This window comes from Leptonychotes weddellii, chromosome 8 (genome assembly GCF_054177405.1).
Source record: "Leptonychotes weddellii isolate Sample4059 chromosome 8, ASM5417740v2, whole genome shotgun sequence".
Lineage (NCBI taxonomy): Eukaryota > Metazoa > Chordata > Mammalia > Carnivora > Phocidae > Leptonychotes > Leptonychotes weddellii.
This window is the reverse complement of record NC_138376.1, coordinates 94,760,479-94,787,087: the sequence shown is the minus strand read 5'-3', so window position 1 is coordinate 94,787,087 and position 26,609 is coordinate 94,760,479. Positions and strand designations below refer to the sequence as shown.

Sequence of the window (26,609 nt, the reverse complement as noted above, 5' to 3'; positions counted from 1 at the left end):
ATAGGAAACAAACTGAGGGTTGCTGGAGGGGAGGTAGTGGGGGGATGGGGTAACTGGGTGACACGCATTGAGGAGGGCATGTGATGTGATGAGCACCGGGTGTTATATGCAACTGATGAGAGCTCTACATCTGAAACTAATGATGTACTACATGTTGGCTAATTGAATTTAAATTAAAAAAACCCATCAAGCTTACAAGTTACCACATGTTTGATGTTAAGAATATCTACTTCACAGCTACTTCCTCACTCTCCACTGAAATTACTTAATGCTCAAATCCAGCTTTCTACTAGATATTCACACAAAAAGTGTTCATTCAACTGTATTTTTATAGCCAGGTTTTTAGGGTTCTTCATAAGGGAGCCTGAATTAAAGTTAAAATATCCTTAATTCAGCTATTTTTAAATGATAATGCACTATTACCACATAAGTTACAGGATGTCACATTCATCTGGCATCTCAGAAGCATGCTGTTTCCATGATAGTCTAGTATAACATCAAGAAAGATCTCTTCATAATAAAGATAGAATGTGCTGACAAAATCCATGCATAGAAGGTACAAGAAGGGCATGAACTACTTTCCAACACAGCCAGAGGGACTTCTTAGTGTAAACTTGCTGACGGCGTTGTAGATGGAGTATTAAAAATACATGGTTTTCTCTAACATACTCTTTATATAATCTCCATTTTCTGACTAATAGAAAAAAAAGGCCTCAGTACAACAAGAATAATATTTTTCCTGGATAACTGATACCAGTCTAATAAGAATTTTGTCACTGATCTGAAAGAGTTAACATGTATTAGGAATTATTTAAGGAAAACATATAGCTATCCTAACTGTAACAAAAATATGATTTTTATATAAAAATGGATTTGATTTTTCACAGAAAAGTATGTGCTTTCCATAACGTATTTTTATGTCAATTTGGGATAGTTGAAAAATACATAGAACCCTGAGACACTGTTATTAAAAACAAAAAGTTGAGGGGCACCTGGGTGGCTCAGTTGGTTAAGCGTCTGCCTTTGGCTCAGGTCATGATCCCAGGGCCCTGGAATTGAGCCCCACAACGAGCCCCTCTGGCTTCCTCTGCTTGTGCTCTCTCTCAAATAAATAAATAAATCTTTAAAAAAATTAAAAAACTAAAAAGAAAAAATTGAGGTTATAGTTTTTAACTAGTATATATCATTAATATAAGCTATGCTTTTTCATATTTTGACATTTCTGAAATCAGGATGGGTCTTTTTTTAAAAGATTTTATTTATTTGAGAGAGAGAGAGCGTGCACGTGTACACGCACTCTAGCATGAGTGGGGGGAGGGCCAGGGGAGAAGTAGACTCCTGGCTGAGCAGGGAGCCAGATTTGGGGCTGGATTCCAAGACCCTGGATCACGACGTGAGCTGAAGGCAGACCCTTAACCTTAACTGACTGAGCCACACAGGTGCCCCAAAATCAGGATGGGTCTTAAAAGTGAAGGCAGTCATAGTTTTAATGGCAATTTGCTACTTAAAATAATGGTATATCTTATAATTGATAGTTTCTTAGAATCTGTAAAATATAAGCCTTTACCATAAAGTTAACTTCAATTTATTCATTTTGAAAAATTGTAAAGGATTACATTGCTGATGAAGCAGTGCTATGAATCATCAAGAAGGGGTATCTCTACATTTTCTCATTACTATTGCTCAAGGAGGAATATTAAATGCCACTCAATTGTTTTTCTTCAACTTCTTTTTCTCAAGCGAGAGTTTTGAAAATGTCTGTTTGGCAACACCATGATTATGTGATACTGTGAAATTCTCACCTAACCCCTATCTCTCGTCCTTTGATATGCTGTGTAGAATACATAAAAGAACACAGTATTTAAATATTGTTTATTTATGCTAGTAACATGAAACTGTCATCCTTATTTTGGATGCTATTATTTAATGCAGATTAAAATGAATTACGTTCTGGAAAATTGTTTCTGAAAAATTTTATTGGGAAACATTATTGATAATCTAGCTGACAAACCTTTGCTTTTCTGCCCGTGGACACCACCGAATAAGCATCATGAAAGTGTCCCCTCCTACCACCGTTATGTCTAAGTCAGAGCCTCCCAAAGAGCCTGAACAACTGTGGAAGCTCTTCATCAGAGGTTTGAGCTTTGAAGCAACTGATGCGAGTCTGAGGAGACATTTTGAGCAATGGGGAACGCTTATGGACTGTGTGGTAATGTGAGATCCAAACACCAAATGCTCCAAAGGCTCTGGGTTTGTCACATATGCCCCTGTGGAGGAGGTGGATGCAGCCACGAATACAAGGCCACACAAGGTGGATGTAAGAGTTGTGGAACCAAAGAGGGCTGTCTCAAGAGAAGATTCTCAAAGACCTGGTGCCCACTTAACTGTGAAAAAAGATTATTGTTGGTGGCATTAAAGAAGACACTGAAGAACATCATCTAAGAGATTATTTTGAAAAGTATGGGAAAATTGAAGTGATTGAAATCATGACTGACTGAGGCAGTGGCAAGACAGGCTTTGCTTCTGCACCATTTGATGACCACGACTGTAGACATGATTGCCATTCAGAAATACCACACTATGAATGGCCACGACTGTGAAGTAAGGAAAGCCCTACCTAAACAAGAGATGATTAGTGCTTCATCCAGCCAAAGAGGTCGAAGTGGTTCTGGAAACTTTGTTGGTGGTCGTGGAGGTGGTTTTGGTGGGAATGACAACTTTGGTCGTGGAGGGAACTTCAGTGGTCGATGTGGCTTTGGTGGCAGTCGAGGTGGCGGTGGATATGGTGGCAGGGGGATGGCTATAACGGATTTGGTAATGATGGAAGCAACTTTGGAGGTGGCAGAAGCTATAATGATTTTGGCAACTACAACAATCAATCCTCAAATTTTGGACCCATGGAAGGAGGAAATTTTGGAGGCAGAAGCTCTGGCCACTATGGTGGTGGAGGCCAACACTTTGCCAAACCACAAAACCAAGGTGGCTATGGTGGTTCCAGCAGCAGCAGCAGTAGCTAGGGCAGTGGCAGAAGGTTTTAATTACCGCCAGGAAACAAAGCTTAGCAGGAGAGGAGAGCCAGGGAAGCGACAGGTTACAACAGATTTGTGAACTCAGCCAAGCACAGTGAGGGCACAGTCTAGCTGCTACAAAGAAGACATGTTTTAGACAATTCTCATGTGTATGGGCAAAAACTCAAGGACTGTATTTGTGACTAACTGTATAACAGGTTATTTTAGTTTCTGTTGTGTGGAAAGTGTAAAGCATTCCAAAAAAGGGTTTTAATGTAGATTTTTTTTTAATGCACCCATGTTGTTGATTGCTAAATGTAATAGTCTGTTCATGATGCTGAATAAATTATGTCTTTTTAAAAACAAACAAAAAATAAATGACAGGCCCTTATTAAGTGTCCAAGTCAACTAGATTCATTAAATTCTGTATATATGGTCCGATGTAAAATCATGATTTCCTTGGTGCATTTAGTGTATTAGACCTAAATTCAAATTCCGAATTTCCTTTTCCTTATAAAATGTCATATTGATACATTTTGCCTATTATCCTAGCTTATCAAATATATATATAACTTTTTCCAACTGTGTATTTATCATTTGTTCCAGCACACTTCCAAACACATTGACCTTTCTTTTAAACTCCTTTGTTCCTGTTATCTTGCCCTTTGTCCTAAATAGAATGATTGTCCCAGTGGTCAATTCCCATATGTTTCTATTTACTAACAGCTGGAATCCTACATACCAGCAGTTTTTCACTCTCCAGCCACCTGTCTCCCTAACACCTTAGCTGCGCTGATCATCCATTTAGGCAACACTGGGCACAGTCCATCACTCTCTCTACTGAAGACTCCTTTCTTGGGTTTAGGAGTTCCACAACTCTCATACATGTCCTCCTTCCTCTCTCGTTGCTTCATCTCATCTTCAGTCTTTCCTGGTTTCTTTTAATAGATCTGATTGTGGAGGACTCCAGTGCTTAGTACTTAGAATTAATCTCTTTTCCATTTATATGTATTCCATAAATGATGTCATCACACCCTATGGATTCAGTCATCTATATGCTGATGACTTCCAAATAAACATTTCCCCTGAGCTTAAACTCTTATGGCCAACTTCTTACTTGACATCTCCAGTTGACCTTATCTAATAGGAATATCAACATATTCTGTACTAGATTTTTCATATTCCTTCTCTTCCTCCTATCTTCTCCTAGTACAGTAATTCCCATCCCAGTTAATGGACAATACAGCTTTCAGTTAATTGAGCCAAAATCCTTCCAGTCATCTTTTACTTTACTCTTCCTCCGATAACTACATCCAAACCATTAAGAAATCCTATTCACTCTTCCATAAAAAAAAAAAAAAAAACATTCACAGAATTCTAATTAAAACCCCAATGAAATTCTACTCTACACATATTACAATTGCAAAAATTAAGACAATAACAAAACATATTACAAGAATGTGAAGCAACTAGAAATCTCATGTATTGCTGGTGAGAGAGTAAATGTTAAAGCATTTTGAAAAACTGGAAGATTCTTAAAATGTTAAATATATACCTACCTTGTGTGTCAGCAATGATATTCCTAGTATTTATCCAAGAGAAAGAAAAACACATCCACAAAAATAATGTACAAGAACATTTATAGCAGCTTTATTCATGGTAAACATAACTATGAACAACCTAAATGTCTACCAAATGGAAAATGAATAACCAAATTGTGATTTAATCCATGCAATGGGATACTACTCAGCAATAAAAAGATAGAACTATTTGTACCCCCAACAATATAGATGAATCTCAAAAACATGATGTTGAAAGAAGCCAGAAATAAGAGCATACAAAGTGCTTGATTCTACACACACACACACACACACACACACAAATGGGCAGAACTAATCTAAGGGGAAAGAAATCATAACAATGTTTGCTTATGGTGGTATAAGGATTGACAGGAAAAGGGGATGAAGAAATTTTGCAGGCATGGTAATCTTCTATAACTTGACTGGTTAGTTGCTTGCAGAAGTGTATATACTTGTCAAAACTCACCAAATTATACGATTAAGATTTATATTTTACACCATACATAAATTTTACCTTAATAAATATCCAGAAATTGAGCATAATTACTGCTAGCATACCCTCTTGCCTTGAATTATTACAATAGGTCTCTGTGCTTCTACAACATATTTTTCTTATACTGCTTTCTACCAGTCAACCAGAATCATTCATACTCTTTAAAAAACAAGTCAAGTCATAGAACACCTCTGATCCAAGCCCTCCAATGACTCTCTCTCAGAAGTAAAGTCAACATCTCTTAACGATTTACCAGGTTCTGCAAAATCTGATTCCACCCCATACTTCTCTGATCTCGTATCTGACTGACCCTGCTTACTCAGCTCCAGCCACACTTGATGTTTCTTGCCTCAGACCTTTGCACTTGCTATTCCCTCTGCTCTGCCCCATATATCTGAATAATATTCTCCCTCACCTGGGAAGTCTTTGTCACATGTCACCTACTCTGTGAGGCCTTACCTGGCAACTCTACATAAGATTGTAAACCCTCAGCATTTTCTATCCCACTTCCTTCTTTCAGTTTTTGCACAGTACCTACACTAATGAACAAATAAACTCTTAGTACATTTTGGGATTTTTTTTTTTTAGAACTTTTCCCACATTTTAATGTAAAAGTTTATGCATGCAATGACATTTTTGCATTTTGTTCACTGCTATATTACCTAAAATAGTGCCTGACATATAGAAAGTACTCAGTAAGTATGAATTAATGCATAAATGAATGGATCTATAAATATGATTACTCTTTCTCCAATGTCCTCATTCTGTTATTTATTAAAATATTGAGGTGGACAGAGTGAAGGACAGTCATAAAACATATCACCAGAGAAATTCCTCTAGCTTTACTTAGAAAGAATAATCAACATTTGTTTTAGATTTATTTGCCAAGCTTAAATCATTCTGCCTTTCCTAGCATAAGAAAATTAACCCTGTAAGTTTTTATCAAAGTAGGATTTTCATCGTACTACAAAGTCAAAACCATTTATCAATTGCTGTACTGATACCATTAATTGAGTTTATCTCAGTATATTTTAGATACAAACCATAAGTGGTTTCATTTGGTATTTAATTAAAGCATGTTGCAATAATAGAGGCATTTCCCCAACAGCTACAATAAGAAAAATCATAACGTCTTAAAGAAGAGATTTTTCTCAAAGTGTTTTCAATTCTTCCATTCATTCCATCCTATGATCAATCCACAGAGGACGGAAACCCCCAACTACACAATCATACAACTAGTGTCAATATAATTTGGCACCAGCATTACAGAGCGGAGAAATTCATATGAAATCTTGATTTAATCAATTATTTTAACATATTTAAGGAGTACAGTATATTTGTTACTAAAGCTCAAAGGAATATACCATTTGATATTCATGTAACATGTTCTGGTGTCCCATATTGCTCCTGGTAGTGAGCTTAACTTGGTGGTTAAGTACACAATATCTGGGCTGAAATCCCTTTTCTATCATTTGCTAACTGTGAGATCTTGGGCAAGTTACTTAACCTCCTTCTGCTTTAGTTTCCTCATCTACAAAAAATAAATTAAAATGGTACCTTTCTCATAGGTTGCAGAGATGATAAAGTGAACTAATGAACCTAAAATGTTCACTAGCATTTGCTATTATTGACTTATATGTCATTGTGAAGGAAATAGCACAATTATTTTTCTATCCTTACAAATTCCCCTTTGCAACCTGATGACTCAGCTTTAAGCAATACTAAAATGGGAAAATGATGACAAATGCTGAGCATGTATAAGTTAAAAAACTCTCGATGTGACTGGGTTTATATATTTGGTTGCCAATTTTGACACCAGAGGTTTGAATGTGAGCACCTGAAATCCTTCTTATCATAAAGCATCAGTCTACCTTTGTAACACAGATGTCCACATGCCTCTCCAGAGATCAGAGATTCAAGACTCTAGCATATGTCCCTTTCTGTCCAACTAATTTGAACAGACTATAGTGTTGTTGATCATTCTCTGCCAGACACAATGCCAGATAATCACTGATGCAAAGGCCCTTGTCTTTGATGGAACTGTTCAGGTGAAAATACTGACCCTATCATTATCCTCCTCTAACCGTATCAGAACTCCGTCGCTGGCTTCAACAGCTTGATTGTGCGCCTATATCCACCAAAGGGAAGATGTCTGCCAACTTGACCAGACACACAGTGCTGTCAAGCAATCTCATGCCACAGGATCCCCTCTGAAAAGCAAACACTTTCTGCCACTGTGCAATGATTAAGAAGATTTGGACCCATACCCAGAAAAGGTGGGATAGTTTTTCTTGCTCAAACACTTACACCTGGCTCACTCACTATACGTATGGTCACACCCAGCTATACCATCCTGCTATGTCAGACTTCATTCTTTACAGAGAATGTTCCCCTGTCTGCAACTTTGATTTTTCATAGTGCCTCACAACCACAGTCTACTGGACATGTTTGTACACATCCAAACTCCAACTGTGGCCAGAAGTCAGGTCTTCTCCACGGCCAGGAATGTCTCAATCTCCATGTTAATCAGCACACCTAAATGGATTTTAAGGAGGGAATGTTGCATAACCCTATACACTAGCTACATGTGTCATAGCTGGGGGCCAGTGAGATACTCTGTTACAAAAGAAAAAAAATGCTAGTGGCATCCATTGGTTGTTACAGATTAATTCTGTGTAATAATTATAAAACTGAGCAGAGATAAGAAATCTCCTTTAGAACAATACTAATTTCTCAGGTTGATCATTAGTATGAGCACTATCTTTATTCTTGAATCTCCAATACCATATTTTCTTTCATTCATTTTAGAGGCTTTTAAAAAGAAGGTAAATTTTATTTTTTCTTAATATTAACAATATAGATGTATATTGCATTCACATATATGTACATCTGAATCACGGTAATTTAGAAAATATATAGAACACCCAAAGAAAAAATGTAAAATATCTTAGTTCCCTAATCTATATATAATCACTGGAAAAGATACTTCACTCTTGAGATGAAAAATTATAGAAACATAAAAACATGCCATTCTTGATGAGGCAAAAATTCAAATAAGCATTTAATCATAACTTTTATGACACCAAAATATCATCAGCACCATCATCAACAAATGTGGCAACAAAAAGAGAGCACTCTAAAAACCTCGGGCCATATGAAATGATATCAGAGTTCAAGTTGAATTTTCAAAGTTTTTTTCCATGAAGATAATGAATCTAAGGCTTAGGCAAGTGGAAAAGAGAAATAAAAATTAGTATGAGAAGCATTTCTTCACTGCCTCACATTACTACCTCTATAGGAAAGAGAAAAGTAAAAGACTGCACAGGTAAGTTACAGAGTTTAGTTGTTTCTGGGTTTTTTGTTGTTGTTGTTGTTGTTTCTTTTAAATCATCAGATGACTAGAAAAGGAGAAAGTGGCTTAGGTCACTTCTACTTGATGGCATTATTTACCATTTTAAAAATTAAAAGAAAACACTTCCATGCCTCATAGTCAACAAAGACTTGTTTTAAAATGTAATATAAATTCCTGTAATTCTAAAATTATTCCATTCAATAACCATTATTCAAATAAATTTTAAGTCATTATTAGAAAAATAATGCAATGAATTACAGGGTCAGACATTCTTTAGCTTGATAATAATGCTCCCCAGATAGTTCTAATTAGCTGAAATGACTAAAGATACTGATAGTAAAATGCTGTGAACTATTAAATTAATAGACCCTAGAAGACAAATGCAGGTATAGTTTTTTCATACCGCATAGGAATGTTGCATAGTTCACTCTTCCACTGGTTTTCTGGAAGAGTAGGTGTGAACCTGTATAAACTCTTCCAAATAAATCCCGTATGTCAGTAATATTTAGGAAAATCCTTTTATCTTGATTCACAATATATTTTGCATGTAATCAAATTGCTGTGTTTACTACAGGACATTAGTCAAACTGGGACTAGAAGCAAATTCTGGTTTCCTCTCATTTCAATCTAAATACCTGAATAAAGTCTGTTGCATATATGAGCAGTTTTGACCAGTGTCTGTGGCATTTTTTATCCTACAAATAACTTAGTAATCATCCTTTGTTCCAGTCATACACAACTTTACACAGAATTAGGATTAGAATTTTAGTCCATGGGTTTCCAATCTATTCTTTTCCGAATACAATGTCACACAAGTTAAGTGTTTCCAGGCAATATGTAGAATTCCGCAGGTAACTGATCAAAAAACAAAGATGTCCTGATCACGTGTTTAGGTTACCACAGTATTGGGTCTCTCATGAGAAAAACCAAAAGCAACAGGACAGCCCTATCTACCAATGTTCTAGAAAAACAAGAGTTATATATTTGAAACAATTAGACACTATTAAGCAAGAACTGTTTAAATGCTCCATTACATTTTTCCAGCTGCATTACAGAATTTTTTAAAAGGAAGCAATCGATGTGATGTGGAATAGTTATAAAAGGCTCTTTGAAAAAGCACAGTGCATTCACAAAAGAGGACATGCTTCAGGGAATTGTCCTGTGCATAGAGTCACACGCTCCATTTGAACATCACTAGGGATCTCAACACAGGTGGATCTAAAACAGAAGCCCACCAACTCCTGTAAGAAAGTGCTGTGTGTTGTGATCACAATCTTCCCTCTTGGGGCATCTTGCCATCACTCACTCACAGAGTCACCCCCACTTCCAGACTCTGCCTTCCCTAACACCTCATATTAATAATTCACCTTCTGAATCAAGCTATTCCCAGTTTACAAAAAAGACAAACAACTCCTGAAAGCCTCCACATCCAACCTCTTGGCCCTTCTTTTCTGATGGGAGCTAGAGCCTGGAATGAAGTTAGATTTCCAGACCCAGGCTTGAGGTGCTCAGCCACAATGAAGGGCACCAGGCTCAGGCCCAGGCTTCTTCATGGCCAACTGTACCATGGAAGCTGATGCTAAGGTGACCCAGGAGGCCTGTACCACTGAAGTGGCAGCATTTCCCACCCCCCATTGTGTTTTTCTGACCCTGTGCCTGAGTGACTCCATTCTCTAGGTTCTGAGAGCTCACTTCCTTCTCCACTCCATCCACGATACCTCCTCTCACGTGAGAGACTGCCTAGCAGTCCTTGAATTTGGATCTTTTACTGAAGTTGTCAAGTTTCTCTCTCTTTTTTTTTTAAGATTTTATTTATTTGTTGGTCAGAGAGAGAGAGAGAGAGCACAAGCAGTGGAAGCAGCAGGCAGAGGGAGAAGCAGGCTCCCCGCTGAGCAAGGAGCCAAATGCAGGACTCAATCCCAGGACCGTTGGATCATGACACCAGCCAAAGGCAGACGCTTAACCGACTGAGCCACCCAGGTGTCCCATGTCAAGTCTCTTGATGCAAGTCTTACCACCTGCCTGGATCCTGTGTGCCAAGTCACCCTTTGAATACTCTACTGTAATATCTTGGTACTGACAGCTTCTGGAATTGGGACTCAGATAGTTTTGTCCTACAGAACTCCTTAGTGGCCACAGGCTCTGTGGTCAAGTCATCATCTTCTCTCCTCGACCTTGACTTGGTGAGTAGGTTTCTGCTCAGCTTACTTGTCCACATTGGGGACCTATGCTTAAGGGTTCACCATGTCTTACACCCAGGTCACCTTGCCTTCTTCTCTGTTGGTCACTTACTTTTGGCACACACATCCACCATGGTGCCACTCAGTGAGTTATTACCCCAGATCATCAAATTACATCTTAGTTTACATTCCACTCCACATGCTGCATCTCAAGATGCTCACACACATTTTAGCTATATCACAACAAACAGAAAGGCAGGCGGGTTCTTAGTCCCCATGGAGTGAAGTAGATAGGGGAAAAAAAAAACTGGTTTAAGAAGCATAACAACAAATTAATAAAAATTATGACTGCTGACATTCTGTGCCCAGCAATCATCAAACTAGTTGGATATTTGTCATTTCCTGGACCATCTACTCTTGGACCATTATCCCTAAATGATAGTCTTTCCTCCAGCCAGCTTCCTGCCTAAAATGGAATGATGAAGAGAACATGGTGGCTGCATTCCCCACAGGCCTTCTGATATCATGAACTTTCAAGGATAACCTTCATTTCCCTACCTATGAGTTCCAGAGGGCTGCATCAGTCCTGGACATGTTAATGTTTAGGTGGCCATCTTAGGGAGCCTAAACCATCAACCTTAACGTCTATTAGGTCACTTTTTTCACACCTTGGCACTGCCTACTCATTGCTTTTTGAAATATACATGTATGGGTTCCCTATGCATTTGGGGGGTATTACATAATAATTGGATGGCATCAGGATAGACCTCATTGTATCAGTGGGAGAAACCAGATATAAAATTTGAGCAATTCTATGATTCCAGTAAATATATTAGCTATGGCAGGGTAAGTCATTCAGATATAACCTTGTCATGTTCTTCCAGTATTTTGCCCCTCCTCAAATTCCAAGAAGGCAGCAGCCAGCCTCTTTGTGTTTCCTTGCCCCTGGGAAGGTTTGTGACACTGGGCAGAAAGCAGAAGTTGCAATCGATATGCCAAAGAAGAGAGACAGAAAGAAAAAGAGAGAGAGAGAGTGTGTGGGGGGGTGGGGGGGGATGGTGTTAGTGAGGGAAGTTAGAGAGAGGGGGTAATTCTATAAACCAGGAATGGGCCAGAAGTCAGGGGTCCCCAAACTATCAGAGGCTGCAGTTGAGTTTACTGGTTCCTTCTCAAAAAAGCAGAACTGTCAAAATTATCATGTTGTGATATCAACATCCATACAGCAGCACGAGATTTTTTTTTTTTTCACTTCTAAGGAACAACACAAGGTAAATGAGTGACAGAAAAGCTCTTCTTTTAAATTAACATTGAGATAATCATATCTTAAAAAGAGCTGTGTCTCTATTTATAGATTTATATTAACATTCACATAAACTACTCTATTTGCTGCTGAGTATTTTGCCATTTGAAAATGTTGAGAAATATGGGTCTGTTGGCTCTTTATAAACACTAGGCACTAAATAAGTGTTAAATTCAATATATATCAATGATAGGAATTACACATATATATTTGGAAGGCAAAAGTAAATTTTATGTATCTGTACCTACTTTTCAAACATTGATAAAACTAATTTTTTCTAAATAATAGTATCTTCCAAACCATTTTTCTTCTACTTAAACTTCATTAATAGTGTTCTTTTTAGATTTAAATTACTTTCTAACTTCATTACTTGTCCTGCATAAACTCTCAAAAATCTGCCAATTCAAAGGAAGCACTCAAGCATCCCTTTATGTCTGAAGGATCAGGAAGTCTTAAGAGAAACAATAAGTGGCTTTGTCAGGTAGTGAATAAGGAAGAAATGTCTGCAGTAAGGAATAAACCACGTTCAATTTTAACATGTAAAAGAACATTTCTTTAACTTCCACTTGATTTAAAATCCAATCACTAGAATGAAGGTCTTTAAAAATTAAGATGTCTCTTCTAGAAGATCAGTATCCTAGAAGGCAGCAATACTGGTAGTAATTGATCTTTTAACCCAACAGAAATTCAAATCAAAACAAATGAGACAAAAAAGAATCTAGTAATGTGTAAGGTTCCATGCAGAGGCTTCAAGTCAGTTTTCAAGCTCTGCACAATTGACATTTAGGGTCAGATAATTCAATTCTTTGTTGTTGTGACCTATACTAAAGGATGTTTAGCCCTATCCTTGAGACCTACCCAGGAGATGCCAGTTGCACACCCCCTCCCCCACCCCAAACACTGTGACAGTCAACGTTTCCAAACACTCTCAAATGTCCCCTGAAGGCAAAATTCCCATCCCTAGAACCCCTATTTTAATCTGTTCCCTTCTAGCTACTTTCTCAATGTCATCTCCTTCATGCAGCTATTCATGGAGCAAGAAATGATTTTATTTTTAATATTTATAAAAATAAAAAGGTGAAAGGCTGAATAATATATATTGATATCTGTAACTAAGGAATGGGTCAAATCCAATGCCATGAATTTTTAGGAGGATTCTGTACTTTGGTGGTTAAAGGAATGAGGGTGCTTTGAGGTTACTGAGGTCAGGCAACCTAAATCCACATTTCATTTTTAACATTTAAAGGCTGTGTGATTAAGTTAAATTCTGGACACCTCTAGTCTTCATATTAAAAAGACAGATAAAAATATCTCTGTATTACCGTAGAAATCAAATGGGATAGCGCCCTAAAGGGCAGGCCACATATTAGACAGTCAATCTATTATCTTATGCTTATAACCATAAGATTATAAAAATATTATGTGTGTGTTCTGTTTTTTTTCTTCAAAGTAGCGTATTTTTTCTTCTAGCTTTTTAATAATTAAACTAGGACTGTATCATTTGGAACAGCCTATAGCTCTCTAAAGAGTAAAATTCACATTTATTTTCATTTGTTTTTATGATCGAATAAGGCAATAGAGTAAGCGTAACTTTAACAGTTATTTCATTTTTCACCTTTAAGATTATGGCTGTGTTCTTTTCAAACGTAATAATTAAGTGGGGGGGACACAACTGACACAACTTGACCTCACTAAAGAATTGGACTGCTATTTCTTACAAAACCATCCTAAAACCCATTTATCCTAAGCAGTTGCCTAACACAAATGAAAGGCATATTATTGATATTAACTAGATATATAGTGTGAGAGATTATTCAGTATTATATTCCGATAGGAATCACATGCAGCACACTATTCTGTATACAAGTCAAACTATTGAGGCATTCCTCTCACGAGAATTTCAAGTAAAGCATGATTCCTGTCTTCAAGAAGCTTGCACTTACAACAATGAAACTTGAATAAATGCGTATTAATAGTCAGGAAATAACCAAAGTTGAAACAATATAGACAACCTAGTCATCTTTTCCAGGATGCATGATCTCACTTTGCTAAAACATTCCCTTCTTTTACCACATAACATGTCTTGTTCTCTCACAGAGACTCATGGACCCAGTCAAATCATTCCCCACCTCCTGGTGATTAACCCGGGGAGTGGGAGTGATAGTATAGTATAGTCCTTCCCTTGGCAGATTGAAATACTGCCAAATAATTTCCAAGGTATCAGGGCTCAGCTTAAGTGTTAAGTCTGCAGTATACTCAGGAAGCACACTCTTCCCTGACCTTGCCAACCAGACTAGGTTAGCTCCTTCTGCAGTAAGTTTCCTTTCACCCTGTACTTTTCCTGTACACACTTTGCACAAATTCAACATGCTGTTTAGAAAAATTTGTGTCCAAAGCATAAGGCTTTTTGCCAATTTATGGGCCAGCAATTCCAGGTGTAGGATTATTAGCATCTCATTTGTTTCGGAGTTTAGCCAGGCTGCTAACCTCATCTAGCATTACCGCCCACAGCTCTGGTTTAAAGAGATACACTTGCCAACTGTACATAGATAACAGAGAATTGAGCAAACCGTTCACTTACAAATAAATCTAAACTCCAGCAAACAGCAAAAATGACAGGCTAGTTATCTACGAGGTCCATCTCATTTGGAAAACTCTTTGGTCTGCTACCTAAACACGGAGTTTACATTTATTACAGCTTGTGTTTAATTTAAATTATTAAAACCTAGAAGAAAAAAAAATATAATTTTGCTGAAATTTCTTGTGTTTTCCTTGATCTTGAAGGCTTCTATCATTGGAAGTATAATTAATTACAGTAATAAAATACGCTTTCTTATTTAGTGGTCTTGTCAGAGCCTTCATTTATTTTCCTAAATCATATTCAGTTCAACAAACATTTCTTCAAAGCCTAAATATGAATAAGAAACTGCTAGGTGCCTGGCTACAAAGCCTAGTGAAACAAAACACACAATAGGTAGTTTTAATAATATAAGTAAAATGTACAGGGGGAAAAAAAATATCCACAGCCTAACTTGAAGCTCAGTGAAGGATTCCCAGGGAAGATGAACATGGAGTAAGCCCCAAAAGATAAGTAAAGGGGCGCCTGGGTGGCTCAGTCGTTAAGCGTCTGCCTTCGGCTCAGGTCATGATCCCAGGGTCCTGGGATCGAGCCCCGCATCTGGCTCCCTGCTCTGCGGGAAGCCTGCTTCTCCCTCTTCCACTCCCCCTGCTTGTGTTCCCTCTCTCGCTGTGTCTCTCTCTGTAAGTAAATAAAGAAAATCTTTAAAAAAAAATAAGTAAAAATTTGTAAAGAGAAGAAGATAAGAAGGATTTTCAGGAATAATATGATCAAGGCTGTGGAACAACATGGTGTTTAACTGTAACTAAAAAAAAATTTAGAATTAGGAGAGCCTACATGTGAGGAGTGAGGGTCCCAGAACAGAGAGGTCTGAGAGCCACTCGTGGGTTTGTTCATTAAAGCATCAAAGCAGCATGGTTTTCAGACATGTATCACTTTGAGAGGGAACTTTTCTAATTAGGCCATGGATGGCCAGACAGATTTCAACAAGCTAAAGGAAGAGAAGAAAATAGCTATTCTTCAACATTACCATTTGATTGATCATGTTAGGCCATCCTGTACAATATTTTGGAGAGTTCTCATTATAGGAAATGCAATGAAAATCCTGTAGTTGTAACATTTCACCTCAGTTCTTGTAATCAAACAGACCAGCAAAATAGATGCTGCAATGACTTATTCATGTGAAAACTATTATTCACTTCATTAAATCAATGTTTTCTTGTTCCAAAGTTTTCCTACGGTTTTGCTTTCCACTCTTTGTTCCTTGCTCACAGAGGAATAATTTGCCTGATCTTCCTAGGTTAATAAGATACTCTCCCCAGTCAGTCCCAGCAAAGGGATCCCTGGATCCAGGGATGTACCGTTTTCACTTGCATGCATAGATACATAGGCAATGCAACCAGATTTTGATTTCCAACCATTAGCCCAGTTGTTACAACAGTATACTTAACAGTACCCAGGGGAATGAGTAAGCTTGATGTTTAATGCGAACCAACTTATTGAAAAATAGGATCCCTTCATATTATATTACAAAGCAATAAAACAAAAAAGGAGGCCCCAGGGAGATATTTAATGTATATTCATAGAGTTTATCTCATAGGGGGTTGTATAATTACTGAGGTAAGTGGAATACAGTATTATAAAAACTTTAAGCCCAGGATTTCCAGCAGAATTATGTAGACTGTGAAATATATCTGTGTATAACTTGAATACAGATCATATTAAAATTAGGCTTCAAAGAAGAGCAAAATCCACATTCTGATTAAATAATTCTACACATATATACTTTTGAAAGGCGGTGTAGGTATTTTATAATATAATGAAATGAACATTTAATTTAAATATATGAATAAATACATATAATGTACATGTTTTAAAGTTAGAATAATAAGCCTTATTTGGATTCAGAATGCATCACAAGATTATATGTAGGGCTCCTGACCAACTGGGACCTACATAGGTCTTATTCCCAAGTGTATGTTTGAAGCAAGGAAAGCACCCAATATTTGTAGAATTCGATTAAATAAAGTTCAAAGTGACATATCAATTCATTTAGACATGTTAAAAAGTTCAAAATCATCTAGCCAACATGTTTTTACTCTGTAATGACTTTTTTAATGGAACTGCTGGGTTGACATGATATCATAAAAGTCAGCAACTTTTCAACCACACTGATCACCTGAGACTACTTTTGAAGAATCTCTAAATTCCTCACTACATTTATTATAATAAAGCTAATGCTATGGACTAAATGTTTGTGTCCCCCTAAAATTCATATGTTGAAGCCCTAAATCCCTCAACATGATGGAATTTGGAGATTGGGTCTTTGAGAAGTAGTTGCATTTGAATAAGGTCATGAAGCTGGATCCCTCATGATGACACTGGCATCCCTATCAGGGGATGAAGGACCCAGAGACATTTAATTATGCAACTGGAAACCAGCGTTAGCGGTTCCTGCCCAGTTAAAGCTGAAATTCTAAGAAAGCTCTCAGATCTGATCTGTGATCTTTTTTACCTGCTTTCTCTCTTTCTTAGTCCTCAAAAAATTAAAAAAAAAAATCTAACATGTAGAGTTCTGTAGATTTTTTATCCATTGATTGTCCTAGGAGCCAATGCAAAGACAATTTCTAGAAAATAAGAATCATTAAAGACACAATTACCAGGCCATTTTTTCTACTTCAAATATTAACTAAAAAATACTTGAGAATTGGGATAAGAAATAAGAATTCAAGGAGATAGCAGGCTTCAATCCTCGATTTTTAATCTATATGAGGAAATGAAACTTAAGTGTATCAAACAACTAAAAAATAAGTCTCTAGTTCTCTGATAGAGTGTTACGTGGTAGAGTGTTATGCGTCCTATAAGTATTCAGAAGAGGAAAAGAGAAATGTTTCTTAAGGTTGTGTTGGTATTAAGTGCCACATGAAAGACTACAATTCTGTCCAAACAGAGCAAAGCATGAGAAACACAAAAACCCCATGCCATATATCAAGTGACTTGTCATTTAAGGTCAGGCCCTCACAATCACATAAACATTGATTTCTGTATTTCAATTAATTTCTTTTAGACAAGAAAAATCTCAAGAAAACAGATGATGTTAAATGTATTCTTCTCGATGTTCTCTCTGCTGTGTTCCATGAGATGCCTTGCATAATGTAGTGGGAATGAGGCTGTTGATGTTCTTAATAGCTAGCAGTCTCCTTTTTATAGTTTTGCATGTCCCTATTCTTTAGGGTGCTTATGGCTTATTTAAGAGAAATAATACAACTAATATTCCCATCTTATTAATTTTTCTAGAACAATGGATTTTCTATGAAACTTCATTTATTTAAACTCATATTAGATGGTACACCAAAGTATACAGATTTCTAAATCTTGGGGAAGAATGCTATCTTCCTTCTACTGTCTATGAAAATATTACTCTAAAAATATTTTGAATACATTAATAACAACAACTAACATGTGTTGAAGGCTGACTATGTACCAGGTGCTCCTTTAGTTCCTTTCCCATAATTACTTCATTTAACCCTCAAAACAACCCTATGAGATAAAGGTTAAGCATCTTGCTCAAGGCCAAAGGGCTAGGAAGTAGTGGATCCTGGACACAAACCTAGGAGTATGGTTTTACAGCTCATACTCCTACACTATTATCTTGGCAGCATCATTATACTAAGCTGCTTATCTGAAACTGCATAGGGATTGAATTCTTCCTGTCCTGGGACTGTACATGTCTTTTTCTAATCTTACATCTATCCAGGTTTCCATAAACATATATACCAAATCAAACTTGAGTTTATAGACTTGAGGGGGAGGAGTTCAATGTTTTTAAGTAAGCTTTAAAAAAAAAAAAAAAGTGCCCAGAGGAAATCACACAGCTAAGATCTGTACAACATTTATAACACTTATAACAGATGAGAATTAGGAACTATAAGACTTTAAAATTCATACTGGCAGGAAGCTGCAAGCAGTGATGATAAAAAGAAAACAAAATGATGCAAATTTAAGTGGATTAAACAGAGAGAAAAATCAGTGGGGGGGGAATCTTTAATCAAGCCAAAGTGCTGAAGACAATAGAGGCTGATGATGTAGAAATGGTTAATAGTTTTATATCTACTGAGATCAGTCCTATTCGGGTGATTTTTTTTTTTTCTCCAGTTTTTCTGGTTCTTGATAACTTAACTCTGGTAAGCCAAGAATATGTAGTCTGGTAGGACTGAGATGAACTCCATATAAAGAAAGAATTTTATCTAAATAGGCTCAAAATTTGAGTGCTAGAAAGGAGTTAAGATATCATTCAACCACATCAGGAAAGAAGTGAGACCAAAAGAGGTTAATTAAGCTTCCTCGAGGTCACTCTAAAGTTGATTAATGTAAGCTTGAGTTAGATAGTTATGTAGTGGCAGAAGTCTATAGTGAAATAAAAAAAATCTAACATGTAGTGTTACATAAAGGAAAAGACTACAGAAAAAAAAATCTCTTGAATATTGCCTTTAAGTCCTTTTGAAAATCAGCAGTAAAGAGATTATAAAGGATGAAAAATTATAATGATCATTAAAATACTTTTACAGAAAATTTTTCCCTTATACATTTTCTCAACTCTGATGAGCTTTGCATGTTCTCAACATATCTGGAGAGGAAACCAGCTGCAAAGATGTTCTTCTCAATTTCTCACACCCTGGGCAAGACATACAATACAAAATATGGGCAATTCAGAAGTTTAATTCTTCAAATGTTATTTTGATTCCTTCAAACAGTGCCTAAGGTGAAAGGGCATACATATGGCATGCAGACATGAAGAAGACTAAACTATTTAAAAAGCAAAAGACAATGAAAGTTGAGATTAACAAAGCACACAGCACTAGGAAAATTAAAAGGCAAAGATGGGGACTCTGTTAGCTGGGAGGGAATATGATGCCCTGAATGAGTCTGCAGATGAGGTTGTTGACTGAAGCAGAAAGTCTCTGGTGAAAAGGAAAGGGAGACTGAGATTTGGCTGTGAAATGGGAAAGAGAGTAAGGGGATGAAAAAGCAAAAGGTAGAAAAGATGGACTTTAATGCACGTAAAGAAAGGGAACCACTGAAATAGGCAATGTGATGTAAGCATTATTTTCAAGAAGCAGCAACCTGATTGTAAATGGATTACTGACATGAGGCTGAAGTGTGGGAGACAACTTAGTGGCGGGGGGTGGGGGGGAACAAATCTCCAGCTGGGTGCTCATCTGTGAGGGAACAGGTGATTGGCTTGCAGTAAATGATGCAGAACTTGATAATGATATTCTGTTCCTGTCAACCAATTTCTAGGAAAAAATATTTTCAGATTCTCCATTGTCTTTAATGAAAAACCAATGTTTAGAGACTGTCTTTATGAAACTCCGTTTTCCCATTATCTAGGAAGTTTTACCAAGAATTATATTTTTCTCAAATCTCCTTTTACTCAAAAATTCACATTCTTTGATATACACATATAGATATAAACACATGGGTAAACTAGAATATATCATTAGAGGAAGATTCTTGCCATCATATTTTACATTTTCCAGGTAGGATCTCAAATGACTATGCTCCTGCTTTAATTATCTTCCTCATTTGTAGCCTTGGGTTACTCCTTTGCTCTGCTGGATTATAATGTGCTCTCAGTAGTTTATGTAGCATACAGCTTCCTTAGATCTCACAATGAATGCTTTGCTTAGGCTTCATTTAAAACCAATTTAATGTTTATTTCACATTCAATTTGTTAGTCTTTTTTACCTTGAGTTTAGTCACATAGACCATATCAACAATCACAGTAATGTGCTATACTAATTTCCAATTCAAAAGTATTTAAAATTTAATAGACTATTAAATTGTTATGACTTAGATTTAAAGGAGTATGCAACTGGAAGAATTTGTGGATGTTTATCTGATAATATAATGGCTTGTGACTACCATTAATTTATAGCTACTACATGCCAGGCCTAGTGGTATACTTCTTATGTTCATTACCTCACTTAATCCTTCAAATAACCCTGTGAGGTACTACATATTATTCTTCATATTTTATAGGTAAATACACTGAATTATTATTGTTCAGCAAGTTGTATGTATAGGCAACATGCTGAGCACTTTGAGTGTTCTGTGACCTAATCATCACAAAACAAAAAACAGAGGTAGGCTATGTTTTTATCCTGTTTCACTGAGATGAAAAGAATTTAAGTAAGCTGCATAGTTATTAAGTGGCAAGTCATAGCTCAGAGAATTTTTTTTTCTCAGAGAATTTAAGTAACTTTCTGAATATACAACAGAGCTTAGACTTAGAAAGACGTATACTGACTTAGAAGCTCCATGGCAATTGTCACTTAATCTGACTCTTGCCTCTAAGTGGACAATTTTCAGACCACCTAGAACAGGGTAAAACTCCACTATTAATTTATACAAGAGATGTTATAACTTCCTATAACTATTATTCAATTATATCAAAACAATTTTAGTCAGAATTTACACACACACACACGCTAATTTTTTGCTGTTAGGATTTAATATCCTGAAGGCATTTTCTTTCATATTAGAGATCCCCTGACCTTTCTCTGTCCTCCTACTATAACTGTGACTTTAGCTGAAGGTTCTAAAACAAGGTTATGTTGGGGCGCCTGGGTGGCTCAGTCGTTAAGCGTCTGCCTTCGGCTCAGGTCATGGTCCCAGAGTCCTGGGATCGAGCCCCGCATCGGGCTCTCTGCTCAGCGGGAAGCCTGCTTCTCCCTCTCCCACTCCCCCTGCTTGTGTTCCCTCTCTCGCTGTGTCTCTCTCTGTCAAATAAATAAATAAAATCTTTAAAAAAATAAAAATTAAAAAAATAAATAAATAAAACAAGGTTATGTTTAGAAGAGCTGAATGCAAAGGCAAAATTTTTATAAATGTCTCAGAACAAGACTACTAAAGCATTCCTATAAGAATGACACACTTGTAACTTGTTACTCCACAATGATTCTGCAAATATTTACAAAGTATCTATTAAATGGTATTTTGAATACCATGGATTCATTTATTTATTTATTTATTTTTATTTTTTATTTTTTTTTAAGATTTTTTATTTATTTGACAGAGGGAGAGACAGTGCGAGAGGGAACACAAGCAGGGGGAGTGGGAGAGGGAGAAGCAGGCTTCCTGCTGAGCAGGGAGCCTGATGCGGGGCTCGATCCCAGGACCCTGGATCATGACCCCAGCTGAAGGCAGACGCTTAACGACTGAGCCAGCCAGGTGCCCCTGAATACCATGGATTTAAACACAGGCTCAATAAAATCAATACTGAGATGGGAAAAGAAAGGTATAATGGAATATACACATGCAACTACTTACAACTCAGTCTATAGATGCACAATAGCAAACTGGTTAAGAAGGAAGACTCTGAAGGTGAATTCTTAAGTTTGAACGATGACTCAAGCCACCTTACTAGCTGGGTAAGACTGAGAAGCTTACATAAACTCTGTACTTCAGGTTTCTCATCCATGAACTGGGGGTAAGAGTATTTACTGTATATGGTGATATTGAGAATTAGCCAAGATAATGCCAGTGTCTGACAGTAACTACCTAATATGTTTTACTTATTATCACGGGATGTGCTAAATTGTACATATAGAGTCCTATGGGAACCCAGAAGAAAGTTCAACCTATTCTTTTTAGGGAAAAGAGATGGGCAGTTAGGGAATTTTTTGCAGAATTCTATATTAGTCCTGTGTCTTGATTTGGTTGTGTGGAAAAGAAAGTAGAAATATACTCTAGGGAGAGGGACCACTTAACAAAGGGCATGAGTGGAATTGTATGGTCTACTAGTGAAGTGGCCATGCTCCAATAAGATAGAACATAGGGTTTGGGGTTAAAATGGTAGGGTTAGCAAGGTAAATGAAAGAAGTGGTAAGAGACAGATTATAAAGACAGAACAAACTAAAAGAAAGAAGATAACAATGTCTACCAGCAGGAACCCTCTACTGTCAACTGAGTTAGTAGATGCTAAACAATTCAAGGGGAAAGGCCAAATAATGGCCCAAATAATTAAGCAACTTATATATCTGTTAATATTCAACATAAAAGCATACAATTTACTTCACAAGAAATAGTATAATGTCTTCAATGAACTCTGTCCTCTGCATTAGCATGGGTAATCAATGGTGACTTCAAAGTAATTCATATCATTAATTATATATAGCCCATTTTGAAGAAGTAGGCTACAACTATGCATTGCACTTAATTTAATTTAATCAAGCATGGTACACATTACTAATTAAGTTGAGAGTAACTAACCTGAGTGTCCAATTTCAAAAGAAATAAGTACTGGAACAGATGATATATCAACTCAATGGTGACTGACTTTGTTTTATATTCAATCAAAATTATTATATCACAGTTAACTTCAACCATTTTCACCATAATTTTACAAAGCATTTCCTGAAGAAGTAGAGATTATTCAAAAGGTTAAAGTATTTGCAAAGGTCCTACAGGTAATACCTACAGCAACATTTTTATACTAAAATGAAGTCATGAAAATGAAGTTTCCTAACACTAATGTATAACATAGACAATATATTCAGGTACTTACATATAAATTTTATGAACTTGAGAATATTATACATGTGAGTTCAGAAGATTTCAGCAAAGAAATCCTACCAGACACTTTTGCTAAACAGAAACCAATAGTAATACATAATGTGTCATATGTAAATCAACTCAATATCTTCTGTAGCCAATCAATATTGTTTTCTTCCTATGGACTTTGCTTACATCATTAAATTCAATGAATATTTTCTAGATTTCTGTTTTGTTGGGTTCCACTATTGCTACAGAATGCAATGGTACTGAATATGACTATACTGAGCAGGTGAAAGCTAGATGCATCATTTTTTAGTAACAATGAAAAACTTTTTAGTAACCAAATTGCTAAGTGGGTGAGTTAACAAGTGACTGATAAAGATTGACCTCAGAACCATGTCAGTTTTCCATTTCCCAAGTTGAGCTACTTGTCAAAGTTTTAAATTGCTATTTTTGTAGCAGAGACATCTGAAACACTGTCTTCTGCAAATAACTGAATTTATTTTTCTGCAAGACACATTATGTGCCACACAGACCTCTGGCAATTTCATGTTACTCATGCGCTTTACTACAGCTGCTTTTAAGGATGTGTCGTTCTACCATACACTACTGATCCTGAAGGAAATCCTGAAAGTGAAAATGAGAATGTGTATAATACAAACCTCTCTAATAATCGTGGTAAACATTTAAGCTGTACAGTTTTGGATTCCAGAGGGATATTACAATTAAGTAGATTTCACTATAATACAGTCTTCAGAGTGTTAACTGACATTCTCAGCTGTGTATGTTCTCAGACTATAGCTAAAACATTTTCCCCCACAGGTGGTCAGTTGTATGCCAACTATTCATGTCAACAAGGTATTTTAATTTAGTTAAGATACTCAAGATAAATACAGTATACAGGATTTTTATGTGGGGAGGGAACCAGTGGTGTGGTGAAGGGCAGAAAACAGTCTTTCACACTGGGGAGTGCACAAACAGAGAGAATGAATCCCTGTGATATTTGCCTTTGAAAACAAGAGGGGTCAAAATTTTGGGTTCAAGGGAAGCCCAGAGGACATTAATAAGCAGAGTCCCTGCCCTTAAAGAGACAGTGGGACAAGGGATTCATAAAATCCCATAAAAAACATATGCAGATACAGCCTAGAACCAGCAGTTTGAAAAATGCTGGGGGGATGGGGGAAGGAGCAGGTGGGAGGGAGAGTGATTTGCTCATCTTAGAGCAAGGCCCAGAGAAAGAGGGATCACAGGGAGAGCCCTGCAGAAGCAAAGGAGCTGGCAGTTGCTATTTTCCCCACCCCCAGCATAAACAATCACCACCTGCAGGAATCAGCCACAACACTCATTACCTAACTGCCTTGCACCAAGCCTGCCCTCCCCCCCTTAGGCTTTCACAGTCATGCTCCCCTCAATCCTAGTGCTGCAGAACCCACCCTCAGAAGGCCAATGCAAACCTGGCCAACATATCCCCTGACCCTTGTGTTTTGTGGGACTTCACTTCTGGCAGTGGTAGGTCTCCTTTAGCAAGCAGAGCACCTCACAACTTGTTAAAATGCACCCGACCCCTGCTGAGGACCAAACACTGCCCATAAGAGGCAAAGAGAGCCTCTTCAGACAACTGGAAAGGAAAAAGAGGCCAAGACTCAACAGCAGAATGCATACAACAGACATAGGAGATGCTCCCTGAAGTGCCAGGCCCTGGAGAACAGGGTACACTGCACTGCAGGGCACTACAGGACCTCTTCTTTATAAGGCTATAATCATTAAGAGCAAGAGAAATGCCTGGATTTCCTAACAGACACAGAAAGTCAGACAAAAGGAGGAGACAGAGAAATGTCTCCCAAATGAAGGAACAGAGCCAAACCATGGCAAGAGACCAAAGCAAAACAGATATAAGTAATATGCCTGATACAGAATTTAAAGCAATGATCATAAAGATACTCACTGAACTTGAGAAAAGAGTGGAAGACATCAGTGAGATCTTTAACACAGAGATAAAAAAGAACCGATCAGAGATCAAGAACACAACAAATGAAATACAATTCATAGAATAAATAGCAGACTCTATGAAGTAGAGGAACGAACACATGACCTGGAAGACAGAATAATGAAGAGTACCCAAGCTGAGCAAAGGAGAGGAAAGAAAATTAAGCAAATTGCAAATAGTCTTCAGGAACTCAGTGACTCCATCAAGCATAATAACATTCGCATTATAGTAATCTCAGAAGAAGAGAGATAAGGGGGCAGAAAACGTTTTTGAAGAAATAATAGGTGAAAATTTCCCTAATCTGGGGAAGGAAACAGAGATACAGATCCAGGAGGTACGGAAATCCCCCTAAAAATCTAACTCAAAGAGGTCCACACCAAGACACAAAGGAATTAAAATGGCAAAATGGAGCAATAAACAAAAAATTGTAAAAGCAGTAAGAGAAAAGAAGGCAGTTACATATAAGAGAAACCCCATAAGGCTATCAGTGGATTGTTCATCAGAAACACTGCCGGCCTAAATGTAGTGGCATGATATATTCAAAGTACCAAAAGGGAAAAATCTGCAGCCAAGAATACTCTATCCAGCAAGGCTATCATTCAGAATAGAAGGAGAGATAAAGAGTTTCTCAGACAGACAAAAACTAAAAACTTCATGACCATTAAGCCATCCCTAGAAGACATATTAAAGAGAATTCTTTGAATGGAAAGGAAAGACCATAAATGAGAGTATAAAAAGTAAAAAAATAAAACAAAATAAATAAAAAGCCCCCAGAAACAGTGAAAATAAGTATTTCTGTAAAAATCAGTCAAGGGATTCATAAAATAAAAGGATGTAAAATATGACACCACATATCTAAAATGTGGATTTGGGGGGAGAGGAGTTAAAAATGGGTTTAAACTTCAGCAACAATCAACTTAATATAGACTGTTATATGCAGAAGATGTTATATACAAACCTAATGGTAACCACAAATCAAAAACCAATAACAGATACGCAAAGAAAAAAAGAGAAAGTAATCCAGGTACATCACTAAAACCAACAAACCATTAAAAAGAGATCAAGGGAAGAAAGGACCAGAGAAAATCTATAGAAACAATTATAAAACAAGTAGAAAATGGCAATAAATACATACCTATCAATAATTACTTTGAATGTAAATGGACTAAACACTCCAATTAAAAGACATAGGGTGACAGAGGGGACAAAAAAATAAAAAATAACACCCATCTATACACTGCCTACAAAAAACTAATTTCAGACCAAAACACTCCTGCAGACTGACAATGAGGGGATGGAGGGACATTTATCATGCAAATGGATGTCAAAAGAAATCCAGAGTAGCAATACTTATATCAGAAAAAATAGACTTTTGGACTCTGAAAAACAAACTGAGGGTTCTAGAGGGGAGGGGGGTGGGAGGATGGGTTGGCCTGGTGGTGGGTGTTGAGGAGGGCACGTTCTGCATGGAGCACTGGGTGTTGTGCACGAACAATGAATCATGGAACACTTCATCTAGAACTAATGATGTAATGTATGGGGATTAACATAAGAATAAAAAAAAATTATAGC

General features: G+C 37.0%; 1 protein-coding gene and 1 pseudogene across 4 annotated transcripts in view; one reads left to right on the top strand and one right to left on the bottom strand.

Moving 5' to 3' along the window:
* NKAIN2 (sodium/potassium transporting ATPase interacting 2) overlaps positions 1 to 26,609 on the bottom strand; it is a 950,339-nt gene that overhangs the window by 644,231 nt on the left and 279,499 nt on the right. The window lies entirely within an intron of this gene.
* LOC102748261 (heterogeneous nuclear ribonucleoprotein A1-like) lies at positions 2,078 to 3,326 on the top strand (annotated as a pseudogene).